The sequence below is a fragment of the Pseudopodoces humilis genome, chromosome 3, assembly GCF_049639895.1.
Source record: "Pseudopodoces humilis isolate 2021_Gansu_Grassland_sample_001 chromosome 3, ASM4963989v1, whole genome shotgun sequence".
Classification (NCBI taxonomy): domain Eukaryota; kingdom Metazoa; phylum Chordata; class Aves; order Passeriformes; family Paridae; genus Pseudopodoces; species Pseudopodoces humilis.
Genome location: NC_142202.1, coordinates 54,306,469 through 54,329,558, shown reverse-complemented (window position 1 = coordinate 54,329,558; position 23,090 = coordinate 54,306,469). Strand labels below are relative to the sequence as shown.

Genomic DNA, 23,090 nt, shown 5'->3' with positions numbered 1-23,090 from the left:
TGCTGTATTCTCTTTGACTGTGGTGTGCTCATCCCTCACATTGAAGTGATAAAGGTATCGTTTATGCCACAATTTTATTCACCTCAAATGCAGTTACTACACTTGGGGACTAAATTTATTGTGACTTCAGCCTGTTTTCTCAACTGGTCAGTTCAAGTCTTCCATGCCTTCAATAGCAGCTGTAGAGGAACTAATTTTAGCTTCTACAGAAAAAGAGGGTTGGGTACACAAAGCCAATGGAAAACCCCATACTACCCCATGTTGATGATGTGCCTGGTTGATAGCCTGGTCAATATTTTATTTTCACACCTACTTATTTTCCAGTCCTATCCAGATAATAAACCATTAATATTAAAGAACATACTAAGCTGAGCACAGAGAAAGGCTTTTGAAAACTGTTCTCTTCAGAGAACCTTCTGCTTGTGAAATGGCCATAACCCTTGCATCATATTATCTAATTTAACCTAATGCCTCCCTCTACAAAATTCTGTAAGAACCAGGGATGATGTGGCCTATAAAACTACATTGTTACCCATTTTTCCTATTAATGGAGCCCCACTTCTGTTTGTTTCCCATCAGGAGCCTTGCTGTACGATGTCATGTATAATACATTTCTATAGCATAGCAGGTGTGTCGCCCTGAGAATTAAACCTTCTGATCTTGTTTTCATAGTTTCTAGCCACTTTCCCAGGAAAGTAATTATAAACATAGATGTTTATACATTCCATTAAAGAAATGTCTTTTGATGGACATTTGTCACGACCAGTGTGGTTGGGAAGGTAGCAACCTAACTATCCAATCCCTGATCGTTTTTTAGAGTCTATAAATATTGGAACCACTAAATAAATCTCTCTCTTTTCCCTATCACACATTGAGCTCTGTCTGTGTGAATCATTTTGTGTCCAACAGTGACATAGGTGAGCAGCTCTCTTCCACTGGCTCAGTCTCACTTTGGAAAGAGCAACTTGCCAGAAACCACTAAGACCCTCCATACACACAACCTGAAATTAAGGCTCTGCAGGGGAGCATGCCACAGCTTCACAGCAAGGAAATAAGAAGCAGAACTATGGCAGCCCACAAACATATCATCTTTTATCACAGTTTAGTCAACTGTAATCACAGCAGCTTTTCTATGTTTCCTATTCTTTCATTTCTAGCCAGTAAAAGGGCTCCCATGGCTGAGATCCTTGACACTCATATCCTGTTAGCACCATATCACAAACCTTCAGAAGCACCACTGAACATCTTGTTCTTTCACCACCACCAAAACAGTAATGGTGTCATTCTCACATGCATCACCAGCTAAGGTTAAGTGTTATATCTTTTTAATGGCTCATGCACCTTTTATCCAGAACTCTCCTCTGGTGTCAGGGGATGAACTAACTACTCACTTGTGTCCCCAGTGTGTGTAAATTAGCATTTACATGATATAATTCCCCATCTACACACAGATTAAAGGGATATGTATCTCAAAGTTGCTCTTCCAGGACATATATTGATTCACACCACACAAAGTCATCACCTGTCCGGGCAAAGGATTTGATTTACACATGACCCCGTGGTGCACAGGGAGAGGTCAAGTCTCCATGAACTATGATTCTGCCTGAAACCTCTGTGGATCTGGAGGAATGGCACCGACCACTAGTCAAGCCCTGCACCCACAGCCAGCTGTCAGGGAGGGGTGCAGTCAAGGTCACAGAAACACCTCTCTTTCAGGGAACTCCTTGCCATTGCCTTGAGGGAAATGTGCCTTTGCTCCTCCATCTAAGCAGTCTACTCCTTTTTGAAAGACAAGAAATTTCTTGCACTTTGCCTTTCCACCACTGCAACGAAAGTTGCTGTATAGGTCAGTCACTGCATGGCCCCCTCCAAGTAGGGAGGTTTAGTAATCCTCTCCTGACACCTTTAATAAGCAGCCTGACAGGTTATGTGGCTTCCAGTAATTTTTTTGCTACAAGCTGGGTAAAAGCCAGTGGAAGATGGTGGGCGGAACACTTCATCCTTTCATTCAAAATAAATTCAGAGAAGCCATTAAGGTTCTTTATGCAGCCAGATGTTTGAAACAATAATGATCTCCACCCCAAACATAACTACGTGCCATCTCCCAAAACAAAGACACATGTGGACAGAGAGGTTTCACAGGCAATTATATTGTGAGGGTTTGTGCGTGACAGAAACAGCAAGACCAGAAAAGCTGAGGAAGAAGACAAAAAAACAAAAAGAGCTTGTCACTATTGTGACAAAACGGGGAAGAACAAGTATCTGGATGAGCAGGGGCTGGGGCAGAGAGACCTGACCCTGTGTGTAAAGAGATTATCTTCTGTCAGATTCCCCACAGGTTCAAGGGAGCAGTTCCTCATGCATTCTTTGTCATAATACAAGATTTCACTCAGACCACCTGATTGCCTCATCCATCTCTTCTAGCAAAAGAGCAGCAGTGCGCTGAACTTCTCAGGTCAGATATGCATAGCACCTAACCTACAGGACTTTTAGAGTCTGTGCTCACACACATCATCTAATGAGTGAATTAAACTCAGATTGTATTTTGAGTGTGGGGGGGTGTTTCAATCACTACACAAGCTGTGCAAACTTCCACTGTCTACCCAGCCCTGCACACATAGTTCAGTGGAAAAGTTACCTGGACCTGGAGGACACTGATGCCCAACATGGAAACTTGTTAAGTGTTTGGTGATACCACTTAATTTGCAGTCACAGTAACATTTTGCATTTGCTGCTACAAGAAAAGTACACACCTAATGGATCCTCAGGTGGAGTGGCCGTATTCCCCAGCCAGTAATAAGCAAAGAGTTGCCCTTTATTTAACAGATATCCATAACGATCCCATACATGATTTTAAGGGGAAAATGTGAAGGAAAGGGGAGAAAGGGGAACTGACCTTTTGTAACCATAAACTGCATACTCTTCATAAATTCATTGCTATAATTTGCAGTACATTTTTTTTAGCCATTGGATAGATGCATTGCAACTCAAAGTCTTCATATGACTGGTTTTATTCTTTCTTTTCTTACAGCTCAAATGACTGAAGCCTTAAGAAAGCAGAGCTCTGGACCACTCGTATTGATAAACAAAATGAAGACTACAATCAAGCTTTTGAATGAGCCACATACATCAATTGCTGCCAACTCGTCCCTCTGTCTCACTGTAGTAGAGCAGCCAGCTTGCAAAACAGCTCATCTTCGGCTGCCTCAAAGCGTCATGTCTTTCCCAGCTCCTCTCCTATTACCAGTGCCTCCTCCCCATCATGCTGTGCCTCTCTGCATCCCCTTCACTTTCTCCAAACAACACTTAGGAAGAGACAGAAGACTGCTCTTCTCCATTGATCATGACAGCAGTGTTCTCAATCTCCGACTCCAGCCAGGAATAAACCTATAACCCTTTGTCTGCTTTCCTCAACCCTTAACTAAAGCCTCCACTTCCCAAACACTGTTTCCTCCTGCACCCTGCAGCTGTCTGTGTGCATCTCCTCTGGCTCCCTTCCCCAGCTTCCCCAGATGCAGCAGGTTAAAAAGGAAGTATAAGATGTTGCCTGCAATTGATTTTAATTCTTTCCTTTGCGCTGCCCCTGCATGCACAAGTTGGCCAGCCCAGCTGTGGCACTGAGTGCAGCCAGTTCTCCCTCGTGCATAGCCTTCACCTCTGCAAGCTGTGATGATCCCAGATGGACAAATGCACACAGAAATATTTATTTATTTGCATTCTCTGGAGTTTCCTTACAGTATGGGGTCTAGCAGAAGACAACATCTGCTTTGCTTGTATTTTAAGGTAATGGCTGTCTCTGCAGACCTGGAAACACAAACACGACAGCAATGGACCTTTGTGGGAGAAGAAGAGAGGGCCACCAAACTGAGAGTGAAATGGCTGAGAGCAGCTGAAGTGTTCAAGCAAAATGAAAATACAGAAGTCTTCAGAAAACAAAAAACAGTGAGAGAACTAATGGATTTTCGATTTTTTTTTTTTTTTTTTTTTTAATAAGGCCCTAATATGTTGTTTTAAGGAAGTGAATACAAGGAAGAAATGTGAAACTTTCCTGCCTACCACCATCTTTCTAGAAGAGTCAAAATGATGCAGGGACTTTGGCTTGGACAGACATCTCAGATTTCTTTTCTCCCCATGCACAACATTCCATGAATCCTCTTGTTAATCAAATCATCCAATGGGTAAGAAGGCAAGAGTGTTAGATCATAAATGGTAGAACATCTAGCATGATCATCTGCAAGAATAGTCTGCCACTCTGTTTACCATTGGAGCCCCTTCTTTTGTGACAACCTCCTTCATCATGTCAAGTGTTCCTGAAGACCTCTCCTTTTACTCTCCAGTAGCTGCCTGCAAGGCCCAGCATGAGGGGACAGACTACAGGTTGTGCACCACATCTTAAAGCAGTGAGATATAGTGAACATGACAAAAAATGTGCCACCCATTAGATCAGGTTGCTTAAAGCCCCATTCAGCCTGGCCTTGAACACTTCAGTTGTGGATGTGGGGCATCCACAATTTTCCTGAGCAATGTGTTCCAGTGCCTCACCAGCTCCACAGTAAAGAATTTCTTCCTAACATCTAATCTAAACCTGTCCTCTTTCAGTTTAAAGCCATTCCCCCTTCTCATATCACTACATGCCCTTGTAAAAAAAAAAAATCTCACCAGGTCTCTTGTAGACCCCCTTTAGGTACTGAAGGATGAACTTCTGCTATGAACTTCACTCACTAGAGTGAGTGTAAATGAAGAGCCCTAGAGGACCTGTCCATCTGGGACTAACCCATGAGAAAGCAAGAATGAGGAAAGGTGGTCAAGAAAAGTCTAGCAGTCCTCTGTGATACCAAAACTACAGGACAAAGCCTGCACAACAAAAACATGTGAGAACAGCTGAAGGTGGTCATCAAAAAGCTGTGGATGGATGCATGGATAGCCAGAACACCCTACATATTCTAAAACCTGATGAATTGAGCTCATTTCCTTAAAGGAAATCAAGTGTCTGATGAGTCTGAAGAGATGAGGCCTGGAAAATGGGTGGAATAGCATAGAATTGCTTTTCAAAACACTAATTAACCACTGGTAGAGTAGTGCTGCACCTGCTCCTTGAATACTGCAATATTTGTAACTGCTTGGGGTAGCTCTCTAATAAAAACCTATATTCTGCAGGAACTAATGTTGCTACCAGAAAATGTTAGCATGACAATCCATCATGTTCCAGAACAGTCCAAGATTCGGTTTTTCAAAAGCAAAGCAAGTCAAGGGTTAAGATTGGCTCTTATATTGACCTAGCTTTACAAGTTTCTATTTGTTCTTATTTATTCCTGAAATAAGGAGAGATCACAGGAATACATGATGCTCAGTGTGGGGCACAATGGGGTGTACACATCCTTTCACTGCAAACAGCGATATCTTCAAATAATAATGAACAAGTAAATTATTTCATCTCGAGATCTCATCTTAAAAAGGAGAGCTCATGGAGGGATCTTGCTGGACAGTCACAGGTCACCATCACTAATGTGATGTACTTTATTCAGGAATTTGTCCAAAAAATCTGAAAAACCTTAAGAGCTTTAAAAAAGGAAACAGATTTTAAGCCTTGCTATGTAGCAACTGTAGTCATCTTGCTTTTCTCCTTAGATCCTACTATTTTAGAGAGAAAAAATTAGAAACACTTTTGGAGAAGGGACAGCAGAAATAACAATTTGCTAGTCTTCTTGCTGAAATGTATTTAAATCACAAATGCTGACATTTTACTGAAATTACACTTTTCAGTAGAGGGAATGTAGAAGAAAGGAGGGCTGACCCTTCCTGTCTTGGATGATAAATATTAAATCTACTTGAACTCTAATAATTTACATAAGTTGAAGCAACAAACAGAAAAGGGCTGGTTGAACCTAAAAGAACTGGAACATTTTTCAGTGCTCTGGGAGTCCATTCTCATTTCAGTGTGGTTTAGTGTCCTTGGCTGTATTTCCTAGCTTTCTGAAGATGAAATACTAAAGCTATTCAGCATTTTGCTACAGTTGCAGAAGAACATGGGAAAGAGGCAAGTGAAATTACAGGAGCAGAGACTGCCTTTTGTTATTACACTTAAGTTCTACAGTCATGCACTTCTATTTCAAAGAGTAGCATTTGCAGCTAAAAGGAAAACTCACTCCGGCACTTACAACCAATCAGAAATAAACAGAAAAAAAATCTGGAGGGAAATACACAATCTTTATTAGAAGTGGAATGGCTATTCTTAAATACAAACAGGCAAGAGAGATAGCTGACCCATCAAATAAATGGTCACAAACCTTTCATTTGTCAGGAATGGTTAATGACTACCTGAATATGAATCAACTCTATTGCATGAAACTGATTTTCACATTTACCACTGCCTGAGAATGAAAAGTGAACTTGTCCTTAGAGTGTTTATCTATGAAGAAACTTCTCTATGAATAACCACACAGCAAGATTTTAATTTTTAAGGCAAAAGACCCAGTGAGATGTGCAGCCTTTGTCATTCCCACAGCAGTAATTTACCACAGGACACGTAAGAGGGTCAGTATGTCCCTCAGGATTGGTCTCTGAATTAGGGCACATAACATCCTGACATCTTCTCCTGAATGGTTCCCAGGAAACTGGAGCATGGGAATATGTAAGTTTGGTGGGGAGGCGGTCAGTATGGGAGTATCACTTTGGTGTCCTCAGCTGCGGACCAGAGGGATTGGAATAGCAGTGGGTGGCTGGCAGGGTGAAGGAGTAAGTGGTTACTCTCTCACTATCCAAACTCTTCATTATCATTCTACATTCACAGCTCCTGCCTTCTATGAACACCAATCTTATTTATGACACATCATACAGCCCCTGCAGTAAGTGAGAAACTCCGGCCCTCAGTGTTTCAAGAAAAACTGCCTTGCACTGCATTAGCATGCAAAATGAATGAGGCGGGAGACCAGCTCCAGCAGCTCCCCAAAATAATATGCGACAATCTAATTAAACTTTATTGTAACTATACAAGCGAGGAAACAGAATTAAGGCTGGGTAGGCAAGCTCAATTTTGTCATTTCCTTAGCCTTTGAGTGTTTGCAATTTGATAGTCTTGTCATGTAGAGTTTCTAATAGAATTTTGTGCATTTTTAGAAAACAAATTAAATTATGAACTTCTACATGGTTCAGCTTCTGCTAGGCCAGCAAACTAGACCAAGGCAAAAACTTGTGCAACCAACTGGGCAAATTCACTGCTTCCTTCGATGCTGGCTTTTAGATTGTCAGTGTCTAGCAGAGGAGTTCACCCTTCTTCATCCATGCTTTATTGGTCAAAGAGAGAGAGAGAGAGAGAGAGATTTCCTCTCTAGAGGAAGCTAGAGACAAGAGCTTGGTAGCAGCAAAGCTTGGTACCAAGAGAGCAGAGTCTGCATGCACAAAAAACACCCTGTGACTACCAGCCAGTAACAGTCAAGGGCACAAGAAGAGCCAAAAGATACTGCAGAACCAAACACCAATCCATCCCCACATCTATGAGATCTGTTAAAATTACACAGTCGGAAGTACTGTCTTCTAAGGGATCTTTGTTCTTGTACCTATCTCAGCTTACACTTTCCAATTAAAAAATTGCTTCTGGGCTTGGTATCAAATGCTTAAAATTGCAGCCAAAAACATAAGCAACTCAAAATAACCCCCTTAGAATGGAAACTCTTGTACAACCTTCATACTGCTATGCCTGGAGTACCCTGCCAATAAGATGCCTAAAAAGAGGGAGAGAAACTCGGGTGGGAGTGAAGGGAAGAGGAATTAGACTGAAAAGGAATGAAAGGGAATCCCACGAGGAGCCAGCAGAAAAGCTCCAGACATTCTGGCAGTTCTAAGAGTTTGTTCCAGGTGGCAAAATAGACACTCACTCGAGGGGGACTTTTGATGAAAAAGGACTGGGGACTTCAGGGCACGGGCCTTTAAGAGACCTGCAGTAACTCTGAATCTCTGCTGTATTGTCTGCCACGGCATATGATTAGCTTCCTGTGCTGTAGCGCATTGTAAGGCACTTTATAAAGCAATGAATTACACAGCTGAAGTGGAGTAACCACATGCAAGCAAATACGACAACCATTATGCTCTCAGCAACATCCCACACACAGCCACGAACATTTGCATTAGTGCCAATTAATCTGAGGTGGTACAAACTCAGCCAGGCATAGGATTTGTTCTTTGGTGTGAAGGAGGAAGGGAGGGGAGAAAAATATCCTTTTGTCTTCAGAGAGGAAACATCTGTAGGAGTTTTCAAGGGCTCCGGTGACTTTGTTGAGCATGGAGCGGGGGAGCGTGCTATTGAGTGCTTTGATCTCACCAGCAGGTGACACTGCAGCAAGTGGGAGCAGCTATAAAAAGTTTGAAGCATTCTAGGGACAACTCGCACAACCGGCGCACAAATGTGTTTAACGCGTGTGACTCACAGTTGCCGATAAGTGGGAACATGCAGCACGGGCTGGCCTTTTGATTTCAGCTTCTCGTTGTATATTAATGCCTTCCTTTTTCCCTCGCTGCCCCCCACCACTGCTCTCAAACACTGGGGTGAAGCAGAGTCAGGAAGGGCAATGAATCTTTTAACCCTGCCGCATGTGGAAATGCATATGACTAAAGCACAGCCAGGGAAAACTGTTCCAACAGCCCTGCCTCTCGCTGAAGTCAGCAGGAAAACCATATCCTTTACCGTCAGTGCTAGCAGAGGAGCCTAGCAAGCACTAAAGGGGTGTTGTGCTTTTCCAAGTCCACATTTTAACCAGCCGCCCTGCACGAGAAAATGATGATGGCATTTGCGAAACGTGAGTTTTCCTGTGATGCATTAACACAGAAGAAGAAAGCAGATAAAATACTTGAGAATTAATAACAGATTTTACCTCTTGTACCTCTCTGTTCTGGCTGGAACTACCAGGAGGACTGACCCTACATAACCCTCAGTTCCAGGACCTGTGTTATTAGGTCAGGAAGATCAACCTACTTTTACATAATGCTCCAGTTCCATAAAGTAAAATCTTCCTGCAGCTAGACATCCTATGCACAAAAATTCACAAGTGTTAACTTACTAAGCAAGGCTTGCGCTGCAGATTCTGGTGAGGACCATGGCTATTGTATCCTGCTAAGGGCAGAGTGAAGGTTGCTTATTTTGTCACTCAGCAGTTCCTCAGGTGCAAAGGGGTTATAGGCAGAGCTGCCGAGCTTTGTTCAGCTCTCTGTGTAACGTATTAATTTTGTAAATTAATATTGATTTACCACTTTCTAGACTATTTGCATGAAGCCATCAGTTGTACTGCCCAGTGAAGATATCCTGCTTCAAAGAGCAATAAGAAACTGTTCCCAAATCCTTGCTGCTGCACATAGCAGAAGCCAAGAGTCCTTCTGAGAGAGTCTTCAGAGAGTCTGCACACCATTTGCAAGATATGATGTGAGGCTGCAGGGCACTGGCAGGCATAGGCGGGTACCCACGTAGGGTTTCACGCCAGAAGCATTTGTAACAGCTTGCACTGTCAGTCCTGCCAATGCATGGCTGCTCTGCTCCAGGTGTGTTCTGTACAGAGAGAGTGGATACCTGGTGCTGGCACCTGGCACAGTGCAGCCAAAGTGAATAGCTGTTGTCTGCTTGAAGTGCATGTGAATGTGTTAAAAACCAGCTGGAATGTGTCACCCAGTGACAGAGGTGCCAACACCAGGGTGCTGGGCAGGAGGCACAGCCACAGACGATTCCAAATGGCTCCACATAAGGTTGACAGAAAGAATTCAATGCTCAAAAAGTGTTTCTAAGTGCTGCTACTTAAGCAAGCAAACCAAAGGATATGAATAGACCTTCCATCATATTTTGCACACGTTTGGGAATGTGGGGGATTTTTTTTTTTTTTTACTGTTATCGGAACTAGAATGCTGTAGAGCATTAGAAATGTTTTTGGAGAGACAGAAGCAGTTTTAAACCTAATCATTTAAACAGTATACATTTGTAGCACTACATCCCCTCCTGCATCCACTTCAAGAGCCTTACAATCACACCTTCCCATTGATGCTTAGTTACACAGGGCAAAATGACAAGGATAAAGAAACTCAGAGCTGACCTTGCAATGAAAGCGAACACCTAGCACAAACCACTTGAGAACCCACATTTATTTTGACTGGGAGCCCTTGGAGACATTATTTGGGATGACCATGGATATAAAAAACACATCTAAAGTGTGACTCCTCTAGGGCAGGTGTTCCCTCATTGACTAGAAGATAGACTGATGGACTTCAGACTCTTTAGCTTCCACTGTTCAGATGTATCTTGCAATTTCTAATATGTGCACTGAAGTGGACAGGTGAAGCTATATTTACATTCACGTACATTAAACTATGAGCATTACAAAACTGAAGTGGGGATTGCCTACCTTTCAAGACCAAGAGAGAGAAAGAAAGGGGCAAACTGCAAAAGGGCCAAGCATTTTTTCTCTTTATCACTCCCACTTCCTACATGAAAGATTTACTGGCAAAATTTGCTCTGAAGTTGTGATTTTTTGAAAAAACACTCTCTAGTCACATAAGCAACACTTTATTTTTCCAAGTGTAGTTATTTAGTTTCTTCACATTTGAATTTTCATGCCACTTCTCTTCCTCTCCGTAGTTTTTGCTTTTTTAAACAGTGTGAACACATTCTGTAATTATTGCTGACAGCCCAATGTTTAATGGTGTTGAGTGTCTTTTATGGCACAGTCAGACATTCGTTTAGGAGACAGCTGTCTCTGCTTAAAAAGTTGCTGCCCCTTAACTCTTTATCTCTGCCCCCACGACTCAGACACGGCAGCTGCCCGTACCTGCAAACACTTGAAGCAAAGCCTGTTTCCCTCCACCCTGCAGCAGCCTGAAAGAGCCCACGGATTCGGTTACTGCACCTCAGCAGAGGGGAGCAGGAACAAATAGCTGATCAAGCAGTAACTTGTTAAACCACCACAGCTGCTTCTCAAGCAAACATCCGACCGTACCGTCGGAGCCAGCGCGGCGCACGCGGTGCTGGAAGGGGCGAGGAGCCGGGAGATGCTGTGGGAACCATCCCACATTCCTCCCCTGCCCCAGTGAAAGCCAGCCGCTGTGCTGGGACCGCGGCTGCTCTGCAGGCTCGCCCGCTCGCCTCCCAGCCTCCTCCTGGCCCTCGCTCTTTCTTCCCTGCGAGTGCCAGAAGTACCATCCCGTACTCAAAGCGCGGCTGAGCTTCCCTAGCCGCTTTCATCTGCCGTTTCGCGGGAACACGGCTGATATGGCATCATTCCCAGCTGTTTTCATAGAAGACTGGCCCGGGCAAGCACAGCTTTAGATAGCCTGGGTGTGACTGACTACCTGGCACACAAGTCAGGAGGTGATTTGGTTGGCGCCAGTCCCAAGCAATGTGAAGTAACGCAAAACTCATCTATCACCATGCAGTGCTTACTAGGTGAACCTTCACGAAGAGAACTTGCCTGACCTGATAATACAGTATTATCCCCAATAATTATGTAATTCAATACCAGTGCCGATTACCCACCAGGGAAGGGGAGGGGGGAGGGCAATTGCAGCCATCTGTGTTTGTTTGCCTGAATGTTCCCATAAAAATGTTCTCAGCGTACATCGTGCTCGCAAGCGGCAGCCTTGAAAGGGCGTTGGGACACCGTTCAGTGGGGCAGTGCTGTGCCACTCCGTGTGGTGTCAAACTACACTGCTGACACTGCCAAATTGTCGTATCTTGAGATTTTTAAACTATAGCAAGAGGAGTGTGTGAGAAACACAGTCCCCTCCTTTGCTGAACAGAAAAAACCTAATCCCTTGCTGCAGTCTTTTATATTGCAACAAAAGCAACTAATACATTTTTGTGTTATCTGTACCCTTGCTCTGCACTTCAGTGAAGTTAGTTCAGAGCAATTAGTGACTTCCTTGCGCTGTCTGAAATAGCAGGCACTTTCTAGTGCTCTTTCAGCTTACTTACCAGAATTACTTTTTAAAAATTAATTCCTCCATTGTATCAGCACAGTAGAAGACGGGCCTAATACTTTCATCATTTGTAAGTCAGCATATGATGTTATACAATTTTCACAATGCCTCAAGAAATGAAAGTATACCTGCTGACACTGTTCTATGCAAATGGTTTGCAGGATTTTCCTGCACCATGAAGGCCAAAAAGGACCACCCTGACCATCTTATCCAGTCTCACCTACCATACAGATGTGGCTTAAGTAGAGCAAGTCTTGGCCTAAACAACTAATGACAGAGAATCCACCAAATCCACTTCCCTTAACATTGAAAAGGTATTTCTTCCATCCAGCCTCTGGGAGTGGGGAGAGCTCAAGAGACACATTTTCCACCCCAGAAATGCTTTGTGCATAATCATGCTTCCTGTCTGTGATACAACAGAGATACAACAACACCATTGCAACAGATTCCCCATATCCTTTCACCTTTCATCACTCTTGCCTCTAACCTTGATCTGTGAAGTGTTAAACCCAGAAGTATTATAAATAGGTCTTTTTGACTCAACACTGGCAAAAATTTCACAGAAAAGATAACATTCAGCTTTTAAGAAATCACTCCCAAAATACAGAGGTATGAAATTATGCTAGTCTCTTCTCATCTGGTTTTGAACCATCCCAGAGGGTTGTGTGGTGGAGATGACATTTTCCTTTTAAATCTGCCAGATTTTTCCATTAAGTTCTATGTAAGTCTTTCATCAGTTTGCTACAGCAAGACCCAAACTGCACAGCTTTCTCCCTTCCAGAAGAGGAAACGAATACTTTCATTTAATCAAATTGCCGAGGGACATGCTATGAAGTCCTCTTAAGTATGATAAAATACCCCAGTAACATATGCATTTATAACTGATATTCCACTGTGAGAATTAACATTTGGGAATAAGATGATTTTAGAAATAAAAGCCAGCAAATAGAACTCTGCAACGAATCATCTTGAAAACCCTGACACCATGAAGTGCTCAGGGCAAGGACCCCATGCTTCCACCACAGCAATTTTGTAGGTAGCATGTGGTGAATATTAGTACTGCTCTCAGCTGTGCCTGAGCATTTAGGAGTATTATCACAATAAAAATCACCAGAACCATCACAGACCTTTCAAAAAGCCATGGGTTTCACAAAGGAGAAGCTAAAAAGCTCCATGGGTATTCAGTTTATTCAGCAGAACAGCTAATAACTGATCCTGCAGTTCTTATTCAGGAAAGAATCTTATTCCTAAGGGGAATTCAAGTGAGCTCCATTAGCTCAAATGCTCTTCACCAAATAACCAGTAGCCCCAGAAGACTGGAAACAGATAAAAATGTTCCTTCGTAAACCTAGCTGCCAAGTGGAGTCAGCTGAAAATTTTCAAAAGGAATTTCTACAAGGGCCTAAAATCAAAGGTATTTTTGTCTGAGTAGGAAAGCAAAATCGGATCTCTAACAAGGGAAAGAGGCATAGCAACTTTTTAATAGTATTCCCACCACCTTTTTGTCTAAAAATCTCAGTATTGTTCAAGCCATTGAGCTTCTCCTGTATAGGACTGACAGAAACTGTTTTGCTAGTCTTAGTGTCTGATCCAGAAACCAAATTCCACACCAGAAGCAAAGAGGTTATAGATTATGTTATATATATTTCTTACTGTGTTCTATACAATATCTTCCTGCAGTATATGGAAAGATGACAGCAACAGTGTTGCAGGGCATTTAGGTTCATTAGTATGGTCAGCAATCAGGAAAAAGGCAGCTGGAGCTCAAACATGAATGAAGTTGGTGTGGTTAAAGCAGCACATTTCCTGCCTTGCTGCTGTACTTCCATTCCCAGTCATGCAAGCACACTGCTGATTTCACTGGCACTGACTGAAAAGGTAAAAAGCAGTCTTTCCCAGAAAGTTGCAGGATTTAGCCATAAAGCTGTTCTTCAGAGACTAAATTAACTATATTTTTTCCCAGTGCATCATCTTCGATGTGCAAATTAGTAGCAAATAGTCACGCAGGCCAGTCAGAGATGGAAAGAATTCTCCAGACCTTACAAGGGTGTCAAGTGCAGTTCACAGAGAGCAAAATTAATGCCACTAGAGACAGCCAAAGTTCACCTATGAGCAATTCTCTGATGGGCAATTGCTTCTTCCATTTTTCTTTTACAAGGTTTAAGGTGCATAGGTAAAATAAGATCACAGAGTGACTGAGATGTTTTTATAAGTGTGGACAAAGAAGGCAATTTAAAATCTTTTCTGAGGTGTGTATAATTACAAGTGCATTTCAGATGTCGTTAACATGCCTAGGTGCTTAGGGAAAGCAATCTTATATGAAAGATAACCTTTTAATAGATTACTTTATTACAGCAGCACTCAGCTTCACTGCTATATTCAGGATTGAGTTGGCCTCCCATGTTTTCTACAGGTTTATACCTTAGCTGTAAAAAAATCATTTTAATTGAGTATTCGTGCCAGCTAATAAAATTTCTATGCTAATTTTCAAAAGTAAAAAACTGGTTAATTTTTTACAGATACAAATACCTACTGGCTAAGGAATTAAAGAAGGGTTTTGAAGGTGGTTTTTTTTTTGTTTGTTTGTTTCTTTGTTGGGGGGTTTTGTTTCTTTTTGGCAGTCACCTAACTTCATAACCATTTCTCTGTAAGAAATATATCTGGCAAACAATTTGCATATATTGATTAGTTATTACACAGGAGAACTGTTATTGCAGCGATTTTTTTTTTTAACTTAATCAAAGCTTGCATTAGACAACAGACTGCAAAACCTCCAAATGAACCATTAATAAAAGCCTTTTAAAAAAATTAAGTGAATTTAGTGCTTATGAAAACAAGAGATCGGTGGAGTTGGCCAGAGCCAGCAATGCACAGACTTCCTCTAAAGCTTTGCCAATACATTATGGCCCTGAACTAAGAATTTCTTTCTATTTCAGCCATGAATCCTCCTGTTGTTCAGCACAAACTTCATGGCACACTCATGACATAGGACAAGGAGTTTCCAGAATTGCATTCCCAGTCTGAGTACCAGCATGGTGCACCTTAACTGTGCAGCAGTCCTGCATGATGCCAGTGACCGATTCACATGACCACAATTTGGCTCTTAGCTGTTAGCTATGACTTCAGCTAGAGCTCGAGGCCAGCTTCCCAGGACAGCTTGGCAAGCATGCATGTACTACATCACATGGATTCGCAATGGCGCAGTTACAGTACTTGATAATTCAGCAGAAAATCCTGCTCACCTCCCTCTCCCAGGCAATCTGTTTAAATCAAGTTGGGTTGCTGGCACAGGTAAAGCAAGCAAAATTTTGTTCCAAGTTCTCTACTTTCTGATGACATGACTTGTCTTCTGTATTGTATGAAGGAAACAAAACCCTGAGGACTTTTACTGGCACTCTTTAAAATGCTTTAGGTTTTTACTTTCTCTTCTGTATTTGCTCTGTGCATCAAGTATTTTAAAAAATGGGTCCTTGATGATGATCTCAATTTTTTGCACCTGTGTTTTGAAGAGTTCAGTGAAGACCACCAAAATACTACCACTTAAACACTGGCTCCTGAACATACATGTGTTTTCACTGAGATAACATCTTAAGTTTCCATAAAATCAGCAGCAGCATTACCTGTCTCCATTCAACTAAATTGATGGTCATGTGCTTGATGGCAATAGTGCAGGAACCCCTCTGTTGCATGTCTATGTCCTGAGTGTTCTGCATGGTCTGTCTCTCTGGATTTTCTCCACTCCCAAAGTAAGGATGAGAGTAATGTTTCCCTTCCTCCCAGAGCCATCGTCATCACTGGTGCTGCAGAATACTCTTGTGTGGTGCTCAGACACAACAGATACCTGGCACACATATAAACACTTTACATAGTTGTTGATACCCAGTGACTTTTTGGCCAGGAAAACATATGGTAGGTGCATCCCTGCAGAGCTTGTCTTTTCTGCTCCTTGCAAGTGTCCAAAAGAATCACTGCTGAGTAACTTCTTGACTTCTTTACTTCAAGAAAATTATGTTCCCTTGTGTCAATATGCAGACCTATCATACAGGAGGTCACATTAAGGCTCTTAACATGTATCATTGGTGGCACTGTAGAGTTTTCATATGAATAGTGTAATATGTTATATGGTACTCCAAAGGATCCATTACATTCCACCAGTAGAATTTCATTTTCTACACAAAGGTTTGGCATGATTAATGATCTGTTACGGTCTATTGATTAAATATTACCTGCAACAGAATTGCTTAAATACATATTTACAAGATAAACTAGAACAGCTCAGTCATTACAGTCTTTGTGGTAATTAATAGGAATGTTATGTAAATACATATTTAAGTGATTTATATAATAGGGCTCCAAATAAGCTGCTGTTATAATCTATCATGCTGTAATGAATTAGCTCCTTTACTGTAGGTAGGTATCTGACCTCTACTGGAGTATGAAAGACCTGCTTATATGTCTCACAGCTCTTGCCTACTTTCAACAGAAAACCATGTCCGAAGAAGCTGCTACTGGAGAACAAAAGGAGAAAAAAGTGCATTAGATATGGAGGTAAGAGTAAAACGGGTCCCAAAAAGCTCTATAGTCAGCTTGGCTACAGAACGAATGACCTCTTTGACTGCCTCACCTGCAGCAGGCCCAGGAAGACTGCAGGAAAGACTTAGCTGCCAGGTAAAGAGTATGCTGCATATGGAGAGGCTGCCTCTCCCTTAGTTGCCTTCCCTGCTCCAGAGCACAGCATTCACATGGGAGTAGAGATACAAGAATGAATTTGACCTAAATCATCTGAGAAGTGTGAGGACCATCCAACTGGACCGGGCATGGGAACAAAACCTGGACCTAAAACACAAGAAGGAAATTGCTAGTATGTCATGAGGCACAGCTGAGCTGCAGTCCTGATGCTCATAACACTGAGGCAACAGGTACTCTGCACCATTCTTCTCTAGTGTCTAATCCAGACACAGGTACCTCACACAGTTCTTCTCAGGATGGGTGTGGGAGAAACCGTCTTTAGACAGGCACAAAACACAGGGGTTATCAGACCTGCCCCCCAAATAAAGAAATCTGAGGAAATCATTAGACATCACAGAATAGATGCTGGAATTAATTTTCAACTACATGACCTGCCATCAATTTGTAATTGTTACAGCTAATTGTCATCCTCTAGATTTTCAACATGTCAGAAAAAAGTTACTTCTGCTAGTTTTGGAGTGTCTTCAGTTTGGGAACAGCTTAACATGCAATGATTTGATTAAAATGGGCTCTCACACTTATGGATTCTTAGGACTGGATTTTTCTTTGCTTTGTTCAGAAAAAGGAATAAAATTATAGTCTTTTCCAAGATTTCAAATTGTTAGTTTTAATGCTTTCCCCTTCAAAGTGTTCCTCCAACACACACTCCAGACAAAGCAGTCAAGCTTCCTCTGACCTCACAGAGTGTAGAGAGAGACTCGATTCAGCTATTACTTACCTTGATGAAGCTATCTTTCATATGTTATTCAACTTAACAGGCAGTGACTGGAACAAAATCATGAACATTATTTGCTAATGGAAATTGGACTTGGAGGGCTCCCAGATGTTTTATGCAGCTACTGGTCTCACAGGCACAGGGGACGTAACACAAGCACATTTGGCATAGTAGAGACACTCCTTCATTGCCCAAGACAGTGAACCAAGGCAGTTCACCTGCATGGCAATCTGGAAAGAGACCCTGAGAAGTCTCACACATCTTTGGGTGTGCGATGGATCCTCGGAGACATTTCTGCCTAGTGAGAAGGACACATGACTACATGCACCCACCAGCCATGGCCCACACTGTGCTGTGGATTTAGAGACACAGAAGATGGCTGTTCTTGTTTCAGGTCTCCAAATGCAGCTCTTGGACCAGCTCCGACAGGATGAGGGTGGTCCTCCACACAGCCATGTCTGAACTCATCTGAGCTAACCCTGGTGGGGGCAGGTTTGAGCCCTCAGCCGGTAGGCAGCCACTAATGAAATCCATTAAACTGTCAACATTTAGGGAACACTGTTTTACAAAACCACTTAAACATACCATGCAACAGACAGCTGAATTAGGCCTGTCTGCCTGTGTGGAGTCAGAAAGAGCCATGTTACTCTTCAGGGGATTGAAAACTACTTTGTAGAGTAGAGCCCTGATTTTTTCATTTTATTTTTAGCAATTATTCAAATGTACCTAAAACGGACAAGTGCATCTTTATTTCCTTCAGAGTTAAAAACACTAAAATCCTGGTATCAAAGACAACCACCACCATTCAAAAAAGAACAAAAACACAAGCCACTGATACCAAATGGACTTTGAAGAGGTAATCGGGAAACGGGGGAGAGACACCAGCAAACAGGGCAAATGTCTGTGTGCCATTGGCGCCCCACGGCAGGGTGTTTTAAGACGCTCAGAAAGAGGTCAGAGCCTATTGCAGGTAATAGACTGTAATAGGTAATAGGCAATGTAGCCAGCCGGTGTGCAGGAGAGCTCAAAGAAAAGAGGATCCCAGGCCCCTGAGGCCACTGGCAGCTGCTGTGCGTGTGTGTGTATGTGCCACAGACTGACAGAAATGACAAACCGAGTCGTCGGAGAGAGGCCAGAGCAGCTCGAGTCGCTCTGTAAGAAGCCCTGCGGGGTGAGCAGTGGTGTGCTACTACCAGCATGGGCTGCTAAAGGAGCAACCCAGGCACCTCCTGCTTGCTGGAAGTGAGAGATTGCAACTTGACTGGTAGGTCATGCTCAGGAGGAGATTTGAGGTGTGTAAGACAATTTTGAGCATGAAGGGAAAAAAAAAATGAAAGGAGTGCTCACTGTCTTTCCATCTTCTGTTCAGCAATACAACAGATATAACAGATCCACTGTCTGATATATCAGAGGAAGTTGGTTTCACAAGGGCTGCCCCTCCTGTGGTCTATCTACTACTGGAAAAGACATGAGGTGTTTTCAAGAAGCTTCCAATAACTCCAGGAATATTTTGGAAAACACGTTGTATTTATACGTAGATCTTTTCTTTTTGCACTGTCCTGTTTCTGTCGCTTCTCATTCATATAAACCAATATAAACAAGAAAGATGTTTATGATTAATCTCATTACTGCTTATTCCTTGATATGGAGCCACAGCTTTCTACCCTGTCCAAACTGAACTAGAGGAGTTTCATTTTCCTGGAAGGTTTTGGATTTGAATTAAGAGAGGCAGAGATGACTGTTAAGACAAAGAATAGATATGATATAGAAAACACAAGACAAACTCCAGTGGAGTCCTCATCCCCAATTACATCTGTGTCCTGAGTAAGAGCTACAAGGAAACACAGTCTCCTGTGATAGGTATTCTGCAGTGAAGTTCTCAGGAGCGGGCATTTGGTGGCACATAGGCAAAAGCACTGGCCATGACACAATGGCTTTTGACTACACAGGAGAATGACAGCCATCAACTAGCCACAACTGGTGGCCCAAGAGAAAAAAGGGTTTTATAGTCACGGTCCCAAGAAGCATTCAGTCCTACAAACCATCACTTCTGAGACATCACTGTCATTCCCCTGGTAATGAACAGTGATGTCATAAGCCCAGCAGATACATATAAAATAAACAGTCAAAACAGGTAAACATTGAAACAAACCCACAACCAATTTTCATGCAAATTTTCCTAATTATAACAAATGTAGGGAGGTGAAAGCAGAAAAATAAATGATACATCCAATCCAACAATTGGTTCTAAATAGAATGTTTCTCAAAGCTCACCCAGAGACATCACTGACTCTTTATTGTCTGCTTTTCCACTAATTTGTATCCTGTCAATTTAGAAGCTATTTCGAACACCAATACTATTTAATAAAAATGCAAAGTACAGTGCATAATTTATGTAAACAGGGCTGGCAAAACATTTTGGAAGGAGTCATGAAATTAATTAATTAATAAGTGGACATTTTAATAGTTGTGTGTAACTGGGCTATGGCCTAACCAAAACACTAGGCCTGACACTTTATTAACATATAAATACAGGTAGAAGTGAATTTTACCAGGGCATAACAGTTTCAAGTCAACTCTCTGGTAGAAGCCTTCTAGACCATTAAATAAAATCTGTTACAACATCATTACTGGTTATTATTAGTATTCAACAGTAATATCATAAACAAAATACTTTTCACTCAAAAATCATTAACATTTAACAAAAAGAATGCATCATTATTCCTAGGACATGAGTGTAAGATTATGGTCTAATTTTTGAAAAGACTCTACTAATTGGAAATGTCTTATCAAAGTTAATGTTTAAAACTAAAATGACCTAACTGGTCACAAGGCTTCTTGGAGTACAATAGAGAAAGAAGGAAAATTAGATTTTCCCCATGATGGATGAGTTTAGGAAAGCCTCAGGGGAATTACTGCCTGATGTTTTTCAAAAGATTTGCTTTTTGATTTCACGATGGTGGACAAAGGAAGGCTATTCAGAGAACCTGCTTCCACTCCCTGCCTGGTTAAGCTGCCCACAAGACTACAGTGCCCCATTCTTTGGGTCCCCAAATTGAGATTCTTGTGCTGGATTGAAGTCAGCCCCAGCTGACTTTAAGCCAGCACACATTTCAACCAAAGAATCCCTTCAACAAATATATCATGACCACACATAATGTTCTGGAGATATTAAACTGACAAAAGAACAATACTTTCAGGTTACAGAGTCAAAGGTACATAAAAAGTACACAAATGGGTGTAAGTAATTTCAGGAGGTATTAAAATAAACCCCAAACTTGTTGGACATTGTAACCAACTGATCATCACTTATAGGAAGAATTACTAGTCATTTACTAGACCTTTAGCAACTATGTATGTGTAGAGTCTTAATTTAAGCTGTAGTTTATGCAGCTTCAAATTTTAAAAAAAATTAACATCATAAATTCTCTTCCCAGCTCCATATTTAATAAGTAATAGGTCTCATTTTCCAGATTCCATTTTTGCTGAATAGTCTGTAATTCTCTTCACTTCACTGGGAGCTGTTGTAGACTCAGCATTTTCCAAAGCAGGCTAATTATTTAGTTGCCCAAACATGATATAAAAAAACTAACTCACAGCTCACTACTACAAAAGTAACTGTCTTACACAAAAGTGGCCAAATCCTGGTTCTTCACAGGAGAAGGGAAACAAGAATCTTAGATCTGCAGGCAATGAGTTATGTTCTAGGGTATCATCAAGACACAGAACTGGGTTGCCAAATAATTCAGCTGTTTTACTGAGCTCTGAATAGTCACAACCAGACCACTCCTTGCAACCAAAATAACTGCTTAAAAGCTACTTGAGGTGTCTCCATTCTGTCACTGCCTGCCAGCTCGGCACACTCAGAGGGGAAGCGCAAGCACCCTGAAGGGCTGCTCTTCTCAAAGGGAACAGAAATGGGACATGACTTCACTCCCTCTCCCATCAGCTGGTGCTGCTCACCCCATCACACCTGTAAACTGCCTTTCTCCTTCAGAGACAAAATACCTTCACATATAACCTCTGCTATGCATTTGTATATGTCAGTGATATTAAGAGGAAAAATTTGTATTGTCAGCAGAAAAGAAGGCATTTCTAAGGGAGACTTTTCACAGCAAAATTCTTGAAAGCCATGAAAGGACTGAAGAAGTCAAGTCTCAGAGTCCTTCAAGTTACTCTGAGACAGAGTCTCAAAAGAGCTCAAATCTCACACACCAAAATAAGAGACAGGTTTCCAATAAAGCTCAGTATGCTGAGCTGATTTTAAAAAAACATCCATTTAATTCAATACCTGAATCAGAGTCCATCTTATTCTGAGAGATAATACCTATTGTCCAAAGAATTTGGCATGTTAACTGCTCTGCAAGATTTTTCAGGAATCTAGTTTTCCTCCTTTATGCTACCATTACTTCTGGCTGCTACCATTACTCCAAGTAATTTCTGGAGGGAAATTCCTTAAAAGAACAGAAAGACTTTTTTTATCCATCCAAATGTAGTCCCACTCATAATGGCAGTTGTGTCCCACATGGCGCAACTGCCCAGACAGCACTGAAAAAAAAAAAAATACAGGACATGTTCAGTGGGTGAGGGATACCCACTCTGCATTTGGGGGAAAGGAGGTCAGAAGAGTTGAAACCGAATTAAATAAATGATCACCTTATATTGTTTTGCCTTACACCTAAAGAGTCTGCTACCTAAGGAAGTTCTGAAAATTCTTATTAAAGAGTGAGTTTTAAAGCACCCTTCAAAGTGATAGCCCTTGTTAATAGTCCTAGGAAAAACTAAGTACACCAGAGTTCCAGATGCTTTTCACAGACACAGATATTTTTTTTCCCCATTTAGTGTCTATTTTAGCACTGGGAGGACTGATTAAAAAGAAACAGTACACTTCCAGCAACAACTTCCATGATATCCAGTTTCCTTTCAATATCTGAAACAGTGTGGATCACTTAGTCTGCACTGTTACTCTCTCCCATGGTATCTCAGGAGGCACAAAAGGAGTGCACAGAACAGAGCAGCTCAGATAACTGAGATTTTAGATACCTGTCAAAGTGGAGTACGGCTGACTGAGACTGCTCAGGGTTATCTACAGCTGGCAAACTGCATGGCAGGCTTTTCATAGAGATGCCCAGAAGATGAGGGAGCCAGCACTGCACAAGTCAAATTCCACCTGCATTTACCTATTTGCCTGTAAATGCATAAGCTCTGCCTCTACACCCAGGTCTCACTACCATCCACAGTCAAGACCAAGCCAAAATCAACCATCATGTATAACACAGACAGATACTCTTCTATAAGCATTGGTTTACATGTAAGCATTAATTTATTCTCCATTTTGTCTGGCTTTGTCTCTTTTTTTTTATTAAAGTTAACCACTGTATCTTTACAACAGTTTAAACTAATGGTTAACCAGACAGATGAAATCTCACTAAATATTGTTTTTGGACTGACCCAGTGACATATGAACAACTTCAGTGAAAATACAGCCTGGAAGAACACAGAGAAACTCCTTTCAGCCTAACCCAAATGATGGGAAGCTTTCCTTCCATGCTTTTCTGCTACTAGACCCATATTTGCTTTGTAAAGTTGACAAGGGATGACTGAGTACTACTATAAAATCTCAGAAATTGGGTCATGTGTGTCCAAAGTCATGAAGTAAACTTTGCTCTTCACACAG

At 41.7% G+C, this 23,090-nt stretch overlaps 1 long non-coding RNA gene across 2 annotated transcripts in view; it reads right to left on the bottom strand.

Annotated features, from left to right (window-relative positions):
- LOC106629153 (uncharacterized) overlaps nucleotides 1–23,090 on the bottom strand; it is a 72,700-nt gene that overhangs the window by 37,788 nt on the left and 11,822 nt on the right. Inside the window, exon 1 of one of the 2 annotated variants that reach the window (XR_001332312.2) lies at nucleotides 8,424–8,534. The exons of the other annotated variant lie outside the window; for it this stretch is intronic. This is a non-coding gene — a long non-coding RNA (uncharacterized LOC106629153). Of the gene's footprint in view, nucleotides 1–8,423; nucleotides 8,535–23,090 lie in introns of those variants that run through there. 2 annotated transcript variants of the gene reach the window in all.